Consider the following 15331-nt stretch of genomic DNA (forward strand, 5'->3'; position numbering starts at 1 on the left):
CTCACCCCCCTTCTATCCAGCAGCTCCAATCCCAGCTTCAGGAAGTTTCAAATGATATGGAGTTTAAGGGGACCCACCTCAGACTCATTGTCTCTGTGACTCACCCCCCTTCTATCCAGCAGCTCCAATCCCAGCTTCAGGAAGTTTCAAATGATATGGAGTTTAAGGGGCCCCACCTCAGAGTCATTGTCTCTGTGACTCACCCCCCTTCTATCCAGCAGCTCCAATCCCAGCTTCAGGAAGGTTCAAATGATATGGAGTTTAAAGGCCCCCACCTCAGTCTCATTATCCCTCTGACTCACCCCCCTTCTATCCAGCAGCTCCAATCCCAGCTTCAGGAAGGTTCAAATGATATGGAGTTTAAGAGCCCCCCACCTCAGTCTCTTTGTCTCTGTGACTCACCCCCCTTCTATCCAGAAGCTCCAATCCCAGCTTCAGAAAGGTTCAAATGATATGGAGTTTAAGGGGGCCCACCTCAGTCTCTTTGTCTCTCTGACTCACCCCCCTTCGATCCAGCAGCTCCAATCCCAGCTTCAGGAAGGTTCAAATGATATGGAGTTTAAGGGCCCCCACCTCAGTCTCTTTGTCTCTCTGACTCACCCCCCTTCTATCCAGAAACTCCAATCCCAGCTTCAGGAAGGCTCAAATGATATGGAGTTTAAGGGGCCCCACCACAGTCTCATTATCCCTCTGACTCACCCCCCTTCTATCCAGCAGCTCCAATCCCAGCTTCAGGAAGGTTCAAATGATATAGATTTTTAGGGCCCCCACCTCAGAGTCATTGTCTCTGTGACTCACCCCCCTTCTATCCAGCAGCTCCAATCCCAGCTTCACGAAGTTTCAAATGATATGGAGTTTAAGGGGACCCACCTCAGACTCATTGTCTCTGTGACTCACCCCCCTTCTATCCAGCAGCTCCAATCCCAGCTTCAGGAAGGTTCAAATGATATGGAGTTTAAGGGCCCCCACCTCAGTCTCTTTGTCTCTGTGACTCACCCCCCTTCTATCCAGAAGCTCCAATCCCAGCTTCACGAAGGTTCAAATGATATGGAGTTTAAGGGCCCCCACCTCAGTCTCATTATCCCTCTGACTCACCCCCCTTCTATCCAGCAGCTCCAATCCAAGCTCCAGGAAGGTTCAAATGATATGGATTTTCAGGGCCCCCACCTCAGAGTCATTGTCTCTGTGACTCACCCCCCTTCTATCCAGCAGCTCCAATCCCAGCTTCAGGAAGTTTCAAATGATATGGAGTTTAAGGGGACCCACCTCAGACTCATTGTCTCTGTGACTCACCCCCCTTCTATCCAGCAGCTCCAATCCCAGCTTCAGGAAGTTTCAAATGATATGGAGTTTAAGGGGCCCCACCTCAGAGTCATTGTCTCTGTGACTCACCCCCCTTCTATCCAGCAGCTCCAATCCCAGCTTCAGGAAGGTTCAAATGATATGGAGTTTAAAGGCCCCCACCTCAGTCTCATTATCCCTCTGACTCACCCCCCTTCTATCCAGCAGCTCCAATCCCAGCTTCAGGAAGGTTCAAATGATATGGAGTTTAAGAGCCCCCCACCTCAGTCTCTTTGTCTCTGTGACTCACCCCCCTTCTATCCAGAAGCTCCAATCCCAGCTTCAGAAAGGTTCAAATGATATGGAGTTTAAGGGGGCCCACCTCAGTCTCTTTGTCTCTCTGACTCACCCCCCTTCGATCCAGCAGCTCCAATCCCAGCTTCAGGAAGGTTCAAATGATATGGAGTTTAAGGGCCCCCACCTCAGTCTCTTTGTCTCTCTGACTCACCCCCCTTCTATCCAGAAACTCCAATCCCAGCTTCAGGAAGGCTCAAATGATATGGAGTTTAAGGGCCCCCACCTCAGTCTCTTTGTCTCTTTGACTCACTCCCCTTCTATCCAGCAACTCCAATCCCAGCTTCAGGAAGGTTCAAATGATATGGAGTTTAAGGGCCCCCACCTCAGTCTCTTTGTCTCTGTGACTCACCCCCCTTCTATCCAGCAGCTCCAATCCCAGCTTCAGGAAGGTTCAAATGATATGGAGTTTAAGGGCCCCCACCTCAGTCTCTTTGTCTCTCTGACTCACCCCCCTTCTATCCAGCAGCTCCAATCCCAGCTTCACGAAGGTTCAAATGATAGGGAGTTTAAGAGCCCCCCACCTCAGTCTCTTTGTCTCTGTGACTCACCCCCCTTCTATCCAGAAGCTCCAATCCCAGCTTCAGAAAGGTTCAAATGATATGGAGTTTAAGGGGGCCCACCTCAGTCTCTTTGTCTCTCTGACTCACCCCCCTTCGATCCAGCAGCTCCAATCCCAGCTTCAGGAAGGTTCAAATGATATGGAGTTTAAGGGCCCCCACCTCAGTCTCTTTGTCTCTCTGACTCACCCCCCTTCTATCCAGAAGCTCCAATCCCAGCTTCAGGAAGGCTCAAATGATATGGAGTTTAAGGGCCCCCACCTCAGTCTCTTTGTCTCTTTGACTCACTCCCCTTCTATCCAGCAACTCCAATCCCAGCTTCAGGAAGGTTCAAATGATATGGAGTTTAAGGGCCCCCACCTCAGTCTCTTTGTCTCTGTGACTCACCCCCCTTCTATCCAGCAGCTCCAATCCCAGCTTCAGGAAGGTTCAAATGATATGGAGTTTAAGGGCCCCCACCTCAGTCTCTTTGTCTCTGTGACTCACCCCCCTTCTATCCAGAAGCTCCAATCCCAGCTTCACGAAGGTTCAAATGATATGGAGTTTAAGGGCCCCCACCTCAGTCTCATTATCCCTCTGACTCACCCCCCTTCTATCCAGCAGCTCCAATCCAAGCTTCAGGAAGGTTCAAATGATATGGATTTTCAGGGCCCCCACCTCAGAGTCATTGTCTCTGTGACTCACCCCCCTTCTATCCAGCAGCTCCAATCCCAGCTTCAGGAAGTTTCAAATGATATGGAGTTTAAGGGGCCCCACCTCAGAGTCATTGTCTCTGTGACTCACCCCCCTTCTATCCAGCAGCTCCAATCCCAGCTTCAGGAAGGTTCAAATGATATGGAGTTTAAGGGCCCCCACCTCAGTCTCATTATCCCTCTGACTCACCCCCCTTCTATCCAGCAGCTCCAATCCCAGCTTCAGGAAGGTTCAAATGATATGGATTTTCAGGGCCCCAACCTCAGTCTCTTTGTCTCTCTGACTCACCCCCCTTCTATCCAGCAGCTCCAATCCCAGCTTCAGGAAGGTTCAAATGATATGGAGTTTAAGGGGCCCCACCTCAGTCTCTTTGTCTCTCTGACTCACCCCCCTTCTATCCAGCAGGTCCAATCCCAGCTTCAGGAAGTTTCAAATGATATGGAGTTTAAGGGCCCCCACCTCAGTCTCTTTGTCTCTGTGACTCACCCCCCTTCTATCCAGAAGCTCCAATCCCAGCTTCAGGAAGGTTCAAATGATATGGAGTTTAAGGGCCCCCACCTCAGTCTCTTTGTCTCTCTGACTCACCCCCCTTCTATGCAGAAGCTCCAATCCCAGCTTCAGGAAGGCTCAAATAATATGGAGTTTAAGGGCCCCCACCTCAGTCTCTTTGTCTCTGTGACTCACCCCCCTTCTATCCAGCAGCTCCAATCCCAGCTTCAGGAAGGTTCAAATGATATGGATTTTTAGGGCCCACACCTCAGAGTCATTGTCTCTGTGACTCACCCCCCTTCTATCCAGCAGCTCCAATCCCAGCTTCAGGAAGGTTCAAATGATATGGATTTTTAGGGCCCCCACCTCAGTCTCTTTGTCTCTCTGACTCACCCCCCTTCTATCCAGCAGCTCCAATCTCAGCTTCAGGAAGGTTCAAATGATATGGAGTTTAAGGTCCCCCACTTCAGTCTCTTTGTCTCTCTGACTCACCCCCCTTCTATCCAGCAGCTCCAATCCCAGCTTCACGAAGGTTCAAATGATAGGGAGTTTAAGGGCCCCCCACCTCAGTCTCTTTGTCTCTGTGACTCACCCCCCTTCTATCCAGAAGCTCCAATCCCAGCTTCAGAAAGGTTCAAATGATATGGAGTTTTTAGGGGGCCCACCTCAGTCTCTTTGTCTCTCTGACTCACCCCCCTTCGATCAAGCAGCTCCAATCCCAGCTTCAGGAAGGTTCAAATGATATGGAGTTTAAGGGCCCCCACCTCAGTCTCTTTTTCTCTCTGACTCACCCCCCTTCTATGCAGAAGCTCCAATCCCAGCTTCAGGAAGGCACAAATGATATGGAGTTTAAGGGCCCCCCGCCTCAGTCTCTTTGTCTCTGGGACTCATCCCCCTTCTATCCAGAAGCTCCAATCCCAGCTTCAGGAAGTTTCAAATGATATCGAGTTTAAGGGGCCCCACCACAGTCTCATTATCCCTCTGACTCACCCCCCTTCTATCCAGCAGCTCCAATCCCAGCTTCAGGAAGGTTCAAATGATATGGATTTTTAGGGCCCCCACCTCAGAGTCATTGTCTCTGTGACTCACCCCCCTTCTATCCAGCAGCTCCAATCCCAGCTTCAGGAAGGTTCAAATGATATGGATTTTTAGGGCCCCCACCTCAGAGTCATTGTCTCTGTGACTCACCCCCCTTCTATCCAGCAGCTCCAATCCCAGCTTCAGGAAGTTTCAAATGATATGGAGTTTAAGGGCCCCCACCTCAGTCTCTTTGTCTCTGTGACTCACCCCCCTTCTATCCAGAAGCTCCAATCCCAGCTTCAGAAAGGTTCAAATGATATGGAGTTTAAGGGCCCCCACCTCAGTCTCTTTGTCTCTCTGACTCACCCCACTTCTATCCAGCAGCTCCAATCCCAGCTTCAAGAAGTTTCAAATGATATCGAGTTTAAGGGGCCCCACCACAGTCTCATTATCCCTCTGACTCACCCCCCTTCTATCCAGCAGCTCCAATCCCAGCTTCAGGAAGGTTCAAATGATATGGATTTTTAGGGCCCCCACCTCAGAGTCATTGTCTCTGTGACTCACCCCCCTTCTATCCAGCAGCTCCAATCCCAGCTTCACGAAGTTTCAAATGATATGTAGTTTAAGGTGACCCACCTCAGACTCATTGTCTCTGTGACTCACCCCCCTTCTATCCAGCAGCTCCAATCCCAGCTTCAGGAAGGTTCAAATGATATGGAGTTTAAGGGCCCCCACCTCAGTCTCTTTGTCTCTGTGACTCACCCCCCTTCTATCCAGAAGCTCCAATCCCAGCTTCACGAAGGTTCAAATGATATGGAGTTTAAGGGCCCCCACCTCAGTCTCATTATCCCTCTGACTCACCCCCCTTCTATCCAGCAGCTCCAATCCAAGCTTCAGGAAGGTTCAAATGATATGGATTTTCAGGGCCCCCACCTCAGAGTCATTGTCTCTGTGACTCACCCCCCTTCTATCCAGCAGCTCCAATCCCAGCTTCAGGAAGTTTCAAATGATATGGAGTTTAAGGGGACCCACCTCAGACTCATTGTCTCTGTGACTCACCCCCCTTCTATCCAGCAGCTCCAATCCCAGCTTCAGGAAGTTTCAAATGATATGGAGTTTAAGGGGCCCCACCTCAGAGTCATTGTCTCTGTGACTCACCCCCCTTCTATCCAGCAGCTCCAATCCCAGCTTCAGGAAGGTTCAAATGATATGGAGTTTAAGGGCCCCCACCTCAGTCTCATTATCCCTCTGACTCACCCCCCTTCTATCCAGCAGCTCCAATCCCAGCTTCAGGAAGGTTCAAATGATATGGATTTTCAGGGCCCCAACCTCAGTCTCTTTGTCTCTCTGACTCACCCCCCTTCTATCCAGCAGCTCCAATCCCAGCTTCAGGAAGGTTCAAATGATATGGAGTTTAAGGGGCCCCACCTCAGTCTCTTTGTCTCTCTGACTCACCCCCCTTCTATCCAGCAGCTCCAATCCCAGCTTCAGGAAGGTTCAAATGATATGGAGTTTAAGGGCCCCCACCTCAGTCTCTTTGTCTCTCTGACTCACCCCCCTTCTATCCAGCAGGTCCAATCCCAGCTTCAGGAAGTTTCAAATGATATGGAGTTTAAGGGCCCCCACCTCAGTCTCTTTGTCTCTGTGACTCACCCCCCTTCTATCCAGAAGCTCCAATCCCAGCTTCAGGAAGGTTCAAATGATATGGAGTTTAAGGGCCCCCACCTCAGTCTCTTTGTCTCTCTGACTCACCCCCCTTCTATGCAGAAGCTCCAATCCCAGCTTCAGGAAGGCTCAAATAATATGGAGTTTAAGGGCCCCCACCTCAGTCTCTTTGTCTCTGTGACTCACCCCCCTTCTATCCAGCAGCTCCAATCCCAGCTTCAGGAAGGTTCAAATGATATGGATTTTTAGGGCCCACACCTCAGAGTCATTGTCTCTGTGACTCACCCCCCTTCTATCCAGCAGCTCCAATCCCAGCTTCAGGAAGGTTCAAATGATATGGATTTTTAGGGCCCCCACCTCAGTCTCTTTGTCTCTCTGACTCACCCCCCTTCTATCCAGCAGCTCCAATCCCAGCTTCAGGAAGGTTCAAATGATATGGAGTTTAAGGGCCCCCACTTCAGTCTCTTTGTCTCTCTGACTCACCCCCCTTCTATCCAGCAGCTCCAATCCCAGCTTCACGAAGGTTCAAATGATAGGGAGTTTAAGGGCCCCCCACCTCAGTCTCTTTGTCTCTGTGACTCACCCCCCTTCTATCCAGAAGCTCCAATCCCAGCTTCAGAAAGGTTCAAATGATATGGAGTTTAAGGGGGCCCACCTCAGTCTCTTTGTCTCTCTGACTCACCCCCCTTCTATCCAGCAGCTCCAATCCCAGCTTCAGGAAGGTTCAAATGATATGGATTTTTAGGGCCCCCACCTCAGAGTCATTGTCTCTGTGACTCACCCCCCTTCTACCCAGCAGCTCCAATCCCAGCTTCAGGAAGTTTCAAATGATATGGAGTTTAAGGGGCCCCCACCTCAGTCTCTTTCTCTCTGTGACTCACCCCCCTTCTATCCAGAAGCTCCAATCCCAGCTTCAGAAAGGTTCAAATGATATGGATTTTCAAGGCCCCCACCTCAGTCTCTTTGTCTCTCTGACTCACCCCCCTTCTATCCAGCAACTCCAATCCCAGCTTCAGGAAGGCTCAAATGATATGGAGTTTAAGGGCCCCCACCTCAGTCTCTTTGTCTCTTTCACTCACTCCCCTTCTATCCAGCAACTCCAATCCCAGCTTCAGGAAGGTTCAAATGATATGGAGTTTAAGGGCCCCCACCTCAGTCTCTTTGTCTCTGTGACTCACCCCCCTTCTATCCAGCAGCTCCAATCCCAGCTTCAGGAAGGTTCAAATGATATGGAGTTTAAGGGCCCCCACCTCACTCTCATTATCCCTCTGACTCACCCCCCTTCTATCCAGCAGCTCCAATCCCAGCTTCAGGAAGGTTCAAATGATATGGATTTTTAGGGCCCCCACCTCAGAGTCATTGTCTCGCTGACTCACCCCCCTTCTATCCAGCAGCTCCAATCCCAGCTTCAGGAAGGTTCAAATGATATGGAGTTTAAGGGCCCCCCACCTCAGTCTCTTTGTCTCTGTGACTCACCCCCCTTCTATCCAGCAGCTCCAATCCCAGCTTCAGGAAGGCTCAAATGATATGGAGTTTAAGGGCCCCCACCTCAGTCTCTTTGTCTCTCTGACTCACCCCCCTTCTATCCAGAAGCTCCAATCCCAGCTTCAGAAAGGTTCAAATGATATGGAGTTTAAGGGGGCCCACCTCAGTCTCTTTGTCTCTCTGACTCACCCCCCTTTGATCCAGCAGCTCCAATCCCAGCTTCAGGAAGGTTCAAATGATATGGAGTTTAAGGGCCCCCACCTCAGTCTCTTTGTCTCTCTGACTCACACCCCTTCTATCCAGAAGCTCCAATCCCAGCTTCAGGAAGGCTCAAATGATATGGAGTTTAAGGGCCCCCACCTCAGTCTCTTTGTCTCTTTGACTCACTCCCCTTCTATCCAGCAACTCCAATCCCAGCTTCAGGAAGGTTCAAATGATATGGAGTTTAAGGGCCCCCAACTCAGTCTCTTTGTCTCTGTGACTCACCCCCCTTCTATCCAGCAGCTCCAATCCCAGCTTCAGGAAGGTTCAAATGATATGGAGTTTAAAGGCCCCCACCTCACTCTCATTATCCCTCTGACTCACCCCCCTTCTATCCAGCAGCTCCAATCCCAGCTTCAGGAAGGTTCAAATGATATGGAGTTTAAGGGCCCCCACCTCAGTCTCTTTTTCTCTCTGACTCACCCTCCTTCTATGCAGAAGCTCCAATCCCAGCTTCAGGAAGGCACAAATGATATGGAGTTTAAGGGCCCCCACCTCAGTCTCTTTGTCTCTGTGACTCACCCCCCTTCTATCCAGCAGCTCCAATCCCAGCTTCAGGAAGGTTCAAATGATATGGATTTTTAGGGCCCCCACCTCAGAGTCATTGTCTCTGTGACTCACCCCCCTTCTATCCAGCAGCTCCAATCCCAGCTTCAGGAAGGTTCAAATGATATGGAGTTTAAGGGGCCCCACCTCAGTCTCTTTGTCTCTCTGACTCACCCCCCTTCAATCCAGCAGCTCCAATCCCAGCTTCAGGAACGTTCAAATGATATGGAGTTTAAGGGCCCCCACCTCAGTCTCTTTCTCTCTCTGACTCACCCCCCTTCTATCCAGCAGCTCCAATCCCAGCTTCACGAAGGTTCAAATGATAGGGAGTTTAAGGGCCCCCCACCTCAGTCTCTTTGTCTCTGGGACTCACCCCCCTTCTATCCAGAAGCTCCAATCCCAGCTTCAGAAAGGTTCAAATGATATGGAGTTTAAGGGGCCCCACCTCAGTCTCTTTGTCTCTCTGACTCACCCCCCTTCGATCCAGCAGCTCCAATCCCAGCTTCAGGAAGGTTCAAATGATATGGAGTTTAAGGGCCCCCACCTCAGTCTCTTTGTCTCTCTGACTCACCCCCCTTCTATGCAGAAGCTCCAATCCCAGCTTCAGGAAGGCTCAAATGATATGGAGTTTAAGGGCCCCCACCTCAGTCTCTTTGTCTCTGTGACTCACCCCCCTACTATCCAGCAGCTCCAATCCCAGCTTCAGGAAGGTTCAAATGATATGGATTTTTAGGGCCCCCAACTCAGAGTCATTGTCTCTGTGACTCACCCCCCGTCTATCCAGCAGCTCCAATCCCAGCTTCAGGAAGGTTCAAATGATATGGATTTTTAGGGCCCCCACCTCAGTCTCTTTGTCTCTCTGACTCACCCCCCTTCTATCCAGCAGCTCCAATCCCAGCTTCAGGAACGTTCAAATGATATGGAGTTTAAGGGCCCCCACCTCAGTCTCTTTGTCTCTCTGACTCACCCCCCTTCTATCCAGCAGCTCCAATCCCAGCTTCACGAAGGTTCAAATGATAGGGAGTTTAAGGGCCCCCCACCTCAGTCTCTTTGTCTCTGTGACTCACCCCCCTTCTATCCAGAAGCTCCAATCCCAGCTTCAGAAAGGTTCAAATGATATGGAGTTTAAGGGGGCCCACCTCAGTCTCTTTGTCTCTCTGACTCACCCCCCTTCGATCCAGCAGCTCCAATCCCAGCTTCAGGAAGGTTCAAATGATATGGAGTTTAAGGGCCCCCACCTCAGTCTCTTTTTCTCTCTGACTCACCCCCCTTCTATGCAGAAGCTCCAATCCCAGCTTCAGGAAGGCACAAATGTTATGGAGTTTAAGGGCCCCCACCTCAGTCTCTTTGTCTCTGTGACTCACCCCCCTTCTATCCAGCAGCTCCAATCTCAGCTTCAGGAAGGTTCAAATGATATGGATTTTTAGGGCCCCCTCCTCAGAGTCATTGTCTCTGTGACTCACCCCCCTTCTATCCAGCAGCTCCAATCCCAGCTTCAGGAAGGTTCAAATGATATGGATTTTTAGGGCCCCCACCTCAGAGTCATTGTCTCTGTGACTCACCCCCCTTCTATCCAGCAGCTCCAATCCCAGCTTCAGGAAGTTTCAAATGATATGGAGTTTAAGGGGCCCCCACCTCAGTCTCTTTGTCTCTGTGACTCACCCCCCTTCTATCCAGAAGCTCCAATCCCAGCTTCAGAAAGGTTCAAATGATATGGAGTTTAAGGGCCCCCACCTCAGTCTCTTTGTCTCTTTGACTCACTCCCCTTCTATCCAGCAACTCCAATCCCAGCTTCAGGAAGGTTCAAATGATATGGAGTTTAAGGGGCCCCACCTCAGTCTCTTTGTCTCTTTGACTCACTCCCCTTCTATCCAGCAACTCCAATCCCAGCTTCAGGAAGGTTCAAATGATATGGAGTTTAAGGGCCCCCACCTCAGTCTCTTTGTCTCTGTGACTCACCCCCCTTCTATCCAGCAGCTCCAATCCCAGCTTCAGGAAGGTTCAAATGATATGGAGTTTAAGGGCCCCCACCTCAGTCTCTTTGTCTCTCTGACTCACCCCCCTTCTATCCAGCAGCTCCAATCCCAGCTTCACGAAGGTTCAAATGATAGGGAGTTTAAGAGCCCCCCACCTCAGTCTCTTTGTCTCTCTGACTCACCCCCCTTCGATCCAGCAGCTCCAATCCCAGCTTCAGGAAGGTTCAAATGATATGGAGTTTAAGGGCCCCCACCTCAGTCTCTTTTTCTCTCTGACTCACCCCCCTTCTATGCAGAAGCTCCAATCCCAGCTTCAGGAAGGCACAAATGATATGGAGTTTAAGGGCCCCCACCTCAGTCTCTTTGTCTCTGTGACTCACTCCCCTTCTATCCAGCAACTCCAATCCCAGCTTCAGGAAGGTTCAAATGATATGGAGTTTAAGGGCCCCCAACTCAGTCTCTTTGTCTCTGTGACTCACCCCCCTTCTATCCAGCAGCTCCAATCCCAGCTTCAGGAAGGTTCAAATGATATGGAGTTTAAAGGCCCCCACCTCACTCTCATTATCCCTCTGACTCACCCCCCTTCTATCCAGCAGCTCCAATCCCAGCTTCAGGAAGGTTCAAATGATATGGAGTTTAAGGGCCCCCACCTCAGTCTCTTTTTCTCTCTGACTCACCCCCCTTCTATGCAGAAGCTCCAATCCCAGCTTCAGGAAGGCACAAATGATATGGAGTTTAAGGGCCCCCACCTCAGTCTCTTTGTCTCTGTGACTCACCCCCCTTCTATCCAGCAGCTCCAATCCCAGCTTCAGGAAGGTTCAAATGATATGGATTTTTAGGGCCCCCACCTCAGAGTCATTGTCTCTGTGACTCACCCCCCTTCTATCCAGCAGCTCCAATCCCAGCTTCAGGAAGGTTCAAATGATATGGAGTTTAAGGGGCCCCACCTCAGTCTCTTTGTCTCTCTGACTCACCCCCCTTCTATCCAGCAGCTCCAATCCCAGCTTCAGGAACGTTCAAATGATATGGAGTTTAAGGGCCCCCACCTCAGTCTCTTTCTCTCTCTGACTCACCCCCCTTCTATCCAGCAGCTCCAATCCCAGCTTCACGAAGGTTCAAATGATAGGGAGTTTAAGGGCCCCCCACCTCAGTCTCTTTGTCTCTGGGACTCACCCCCCTTCTATCCAGAAGCTCCAATCCCAGCTTCAGAAAGGTTCAAATGATATGGAGTTTAAGGGGCCCCACCTCAGTCTCTTTGTCTCTCTGACTCAACCCCCTTCGATCCAGCAGCTCCAATCCCAGCTTCAGGAAGGTTCAAATGATATGGAGTTTAAGGGCCCCCACCTCAGTCTCTTTGTCTCTCTGACTCACCCCCCTTCTATGCAGAAGCTCCAATCCCAGCTTCAGGAAGGCTCAAATGATATGGAGTTTAAGGGCCCCCACCTCAGTCTCTTTGTCTCTGTGACTCACCCCCCTTCTATGCAGAAGCTCCAATCCCAGCTTCAGGAAGGCACAAATGATATGGAGTTTAAGGGCCCCCACCTCAGTCTCTTTGTCTCTGTGACTCACCCCCCTTCTATCCAGCAGCTCCAATCCCAGCTTCAGGAAGGTTCAAATGATATGGATTTTTAGGGCCCCCACCTCAGAGTCATTGTCTCTGTGACTCACCCCCCTTCTATCCAGCAGCTCCAATCCCAGCTTCAGGAAGGTTCAAATGATATGGAGTTTAAGGGGCCCCACCTCAGTCTCTTTGTCTCTCTGACTCACCCCCCTTCTATCCAGCAGCTCCAATCCCAGCTTCAGGAACGTTCAAATGATATGGAGTTTAAGGGCCCCCACCTCAGTCTCTTTCTCTCTCTGACTCACCCCCCTTCTATCCAGCAGCTCCAATCCCAGCTTCACGAAGGTTCAAATGATAGGGAGTTTAAGGGCCCCCCACCTCAGTCTCTTTGTCTCTGGGACTCACCCCCCTTCTATCCAGAAGCTCCAATCCCAGCTTCAGAAAGGTTCAAATGATATGGAGTTTAAGGGGCCCCACCTCAGTCTCTTTGTCTCTCTGACTCAACCCCCTTCGATCCAGCAGCTCCAATCCCAGCTTCAGGAAGGTTCAAATGATATGGAGTTTAAGGGCCCCCACCTCAGTCTCTTTGTCTCTCTGACTCACCCCCCTTCTATGCAGAAGCTCCAATCCCAGCTTCAGGAAGGCTCAAATGATATGGAGTTTAAGGGCCCCCACCTCAGTCTCTTTGTCTCTGTGACTCACCCCCCTTCTATCCAGCAGCTCCAATCCCAGCTTCAGGAAGGTTCAAATGATATGGATTTTTAGGGCCCCCACCTCAGAGTCATTGTCTCTGTGACTCACCCCCCGTCTATCAAGCAGCTCCAATCCCAGCTTCAGGAAGGTTCAAATGATATGGATTTTTAGGGCCCCCACCTCAGTCTCTTTGTCTCTCTGACTCACCCCCCTTCTATCCAGCAGCTCCAATCCCAGCTTCAGGAAGGTTCAAATGATATGGAGTTTAAGGGCCCCCACCTCAGTCTCTTTGTCTCTCTGACTCACCCCCCTTCTATCCAGCAGCTCCAATCCCAGCTTCACGAAGGTTCAAATGATAGGGAGTTTAAGGGCCCCCCACCTCAGTCTCTTTGTCTCTGTGACTCACCCCCCTTCTATCCAGAAGCTCCAATCCCAGCTTCAGAAAGGTTCAAATGATATGGAGTTTAAGGGGGCCCACCTCAGTCTCTTTGTCTCTCTGACTCACCCCCCTTCGATCCAGCAGCTCCAATCCCAGCTTCAGGAAGGTTCAAATGATATGGAGTTTAAGGGCCCCCACCTCAGTCTCTTTTTCTCTCTGACTCACCCCCCTTCTATGCAGAAGCTCCAATCCCAGCTTCAGGAAGGCACAAATGATATGGAGTTTAAGGGCCCCCACCTCAGTCTCTTTGTCTCTGTGACTCACCCCCCTTCTATCCAGCAGCTCCAATCCCAGCTTCAGGAAGGTTCAAATGATATGGATTTTTAGGGCCCCCTCCTCAGAGTCATTGTCTCTGTGACTCACCCCCCTTCTATCCAGCAGCTCCAATCCCAGCTTCAGGAAGGTTCAAATGATATGGATTTTTAGGGCCCCCACCTCAGTCATTGTCTCTGTGACTCACCCCCCTTCTATCCAGCAGCTCCAATCCCAGCTTCAGGAATTTTCAAATGATATGGAGTTTAAGGGGCCCCCACCTCAGTCTCTTTGTCTCTGTGACTCACCCCCCTTCTATCCAGAAGCTCCAATCCCAGCTTCAGAAAGGTTCAAATGATATGGAGTTTAAGGGGCCCCACCACAGTCTCTTTGTCTCTCTGACTCACCCCCCTTCTATCCAGCAGCTCCAATCCCAGCTTCAAGAAGGTTCAAATGATATGGAGTTTAAGGGCCCCCACCTCAGTCTCTTTGTCTCTCTGACTCACCCCCCTTCTATCCAGAAACTCCAATCCCAGCTTCAGGAAGGCTCAAATGATATGGAGTTTAAGGGCCCCCACCTCAGTCTCTTTGTCTCTTTGACTCACTCCCCTCCTATCCAGCAACTCCAATCCCAGCTTCAGGAAGGTTCAAATGATATGGAGTTTAAGGGCCCCCACCTCAGTCTCTTTGTCTCTGTGACTCACCCCCCTTCTATCCAGCAGCTCCAATCCCAGCTTCAGGAAGGTTCAAATGATATGGAGTTTAAGGGCCCCCACCTCAGTCTCTTTGTCTCTCTGACTCACCCCCCTTCTATCCAGCAGCTCCAATCCCAGCTTCACGAAGGTTCAAATGATAGGGAGTTTAAGAGCCCCCCACCTCAGTCTCTTTTTCTCTCTGACTCACCCCCCTTCTATGCAGAAGCTCCAATCCCAGCTTCAGGAAGGCACAAATGATATGGAGTTTAAGGGCCCCCACCTCAGTCTCTTTGTCTCTGTGACTCACCCCCCTTCTATCCAGCAGCTCCAATCCCAGCTTCAGGAAGGTTCAAATGATATGGATTTTTAGGGCCCCCTCCTCAGAGTCATTGTCTCTGTGACTCACCCCCCTTCTATCCAGCAGCTCCAATCCCAGCTTCAGGAAGGTTCAAATGATATGGATTTTTAGGGCCCCCACCTCAGAGTCATTGTCTCTGTGACTCACCCCCCTTCTATCCAGCAGCTCCAATCCCAGCTTCAGGAAGTTTCAAATGATATGGAGTTTAAGGGGCCCCCACCTCAGTCTCTTTGTCTCTGTGACTCACCCCCCTTCTATCCAGAAGCTCCAATCCCAGCTTCAGAAAGGTTCAAATGATATGGAGTTTAAGGGGCCCCACCACAGTCTCTTTGTCTCTCTGACTCACCCCCCTTCTATCCAGCAGCTCCAATCCCAGCTTCAAGAAGGTTCAAATGATATGGAGTTTAAGGGCCCCCACCTCAGTCTCATTATCCCTCTGACTCACCCCCCTTCTATCCAGCAGCTCCAATCCCAGCTTCAGGAAGGTTCAAATGATATGGATTTTTAGGGCCCCCAAGTCACTCTCATTATCCCTCTGACTCACCCCCCTTCTATCCAGCAGCTCCAATCCCAGCTTCAGGAAGTTTCAAATGATATGGAGTTTAAGGTCCCCCACCTCAGTCTCTTTGTCTCTGTGACTCACCCCCCTTCTATCCAGAAGCTCCAATCCCAGCTTCAGAAAGGTTCAAATGATATGGAGTTTAAGGGCCCCCACCTCAGTCTCAGTATCCCTCTGACTCACCCCCCTTCTATCCAGCAGCTCCAATCCCAGCTTCAGGAAGGTTCAAATGATATGGATTTTTAGGGCCCCCTCCTCAGAGTCATTGTCTCTGTGACTCACCCCCCTTCTATCCAGCAGCTCCAATCCCAGCTTCAGGAAGGTTCAAATGATATGGATTTTTAGGGCCCCCACCTCAGAGTCATTGTCTCTGTGACTCACCCCCCTTCTATCCAGCAGCTCCAATCCCAGCTTCAGGAATTTTCAAATGATATGGAGTTTAAG

Source organism: Natrix helvetica, assembly GCF_964273705.1.
Source record: "Natrix helvetica genome assembly, chromosome: W".
Classification (NCBI taxonomy): domain Eukaryota; kingdom Metazoa; phylum Chordata; class Lepidosauria; order Squamata; family Natricidae; genus Natrix; species Natrix helvetica.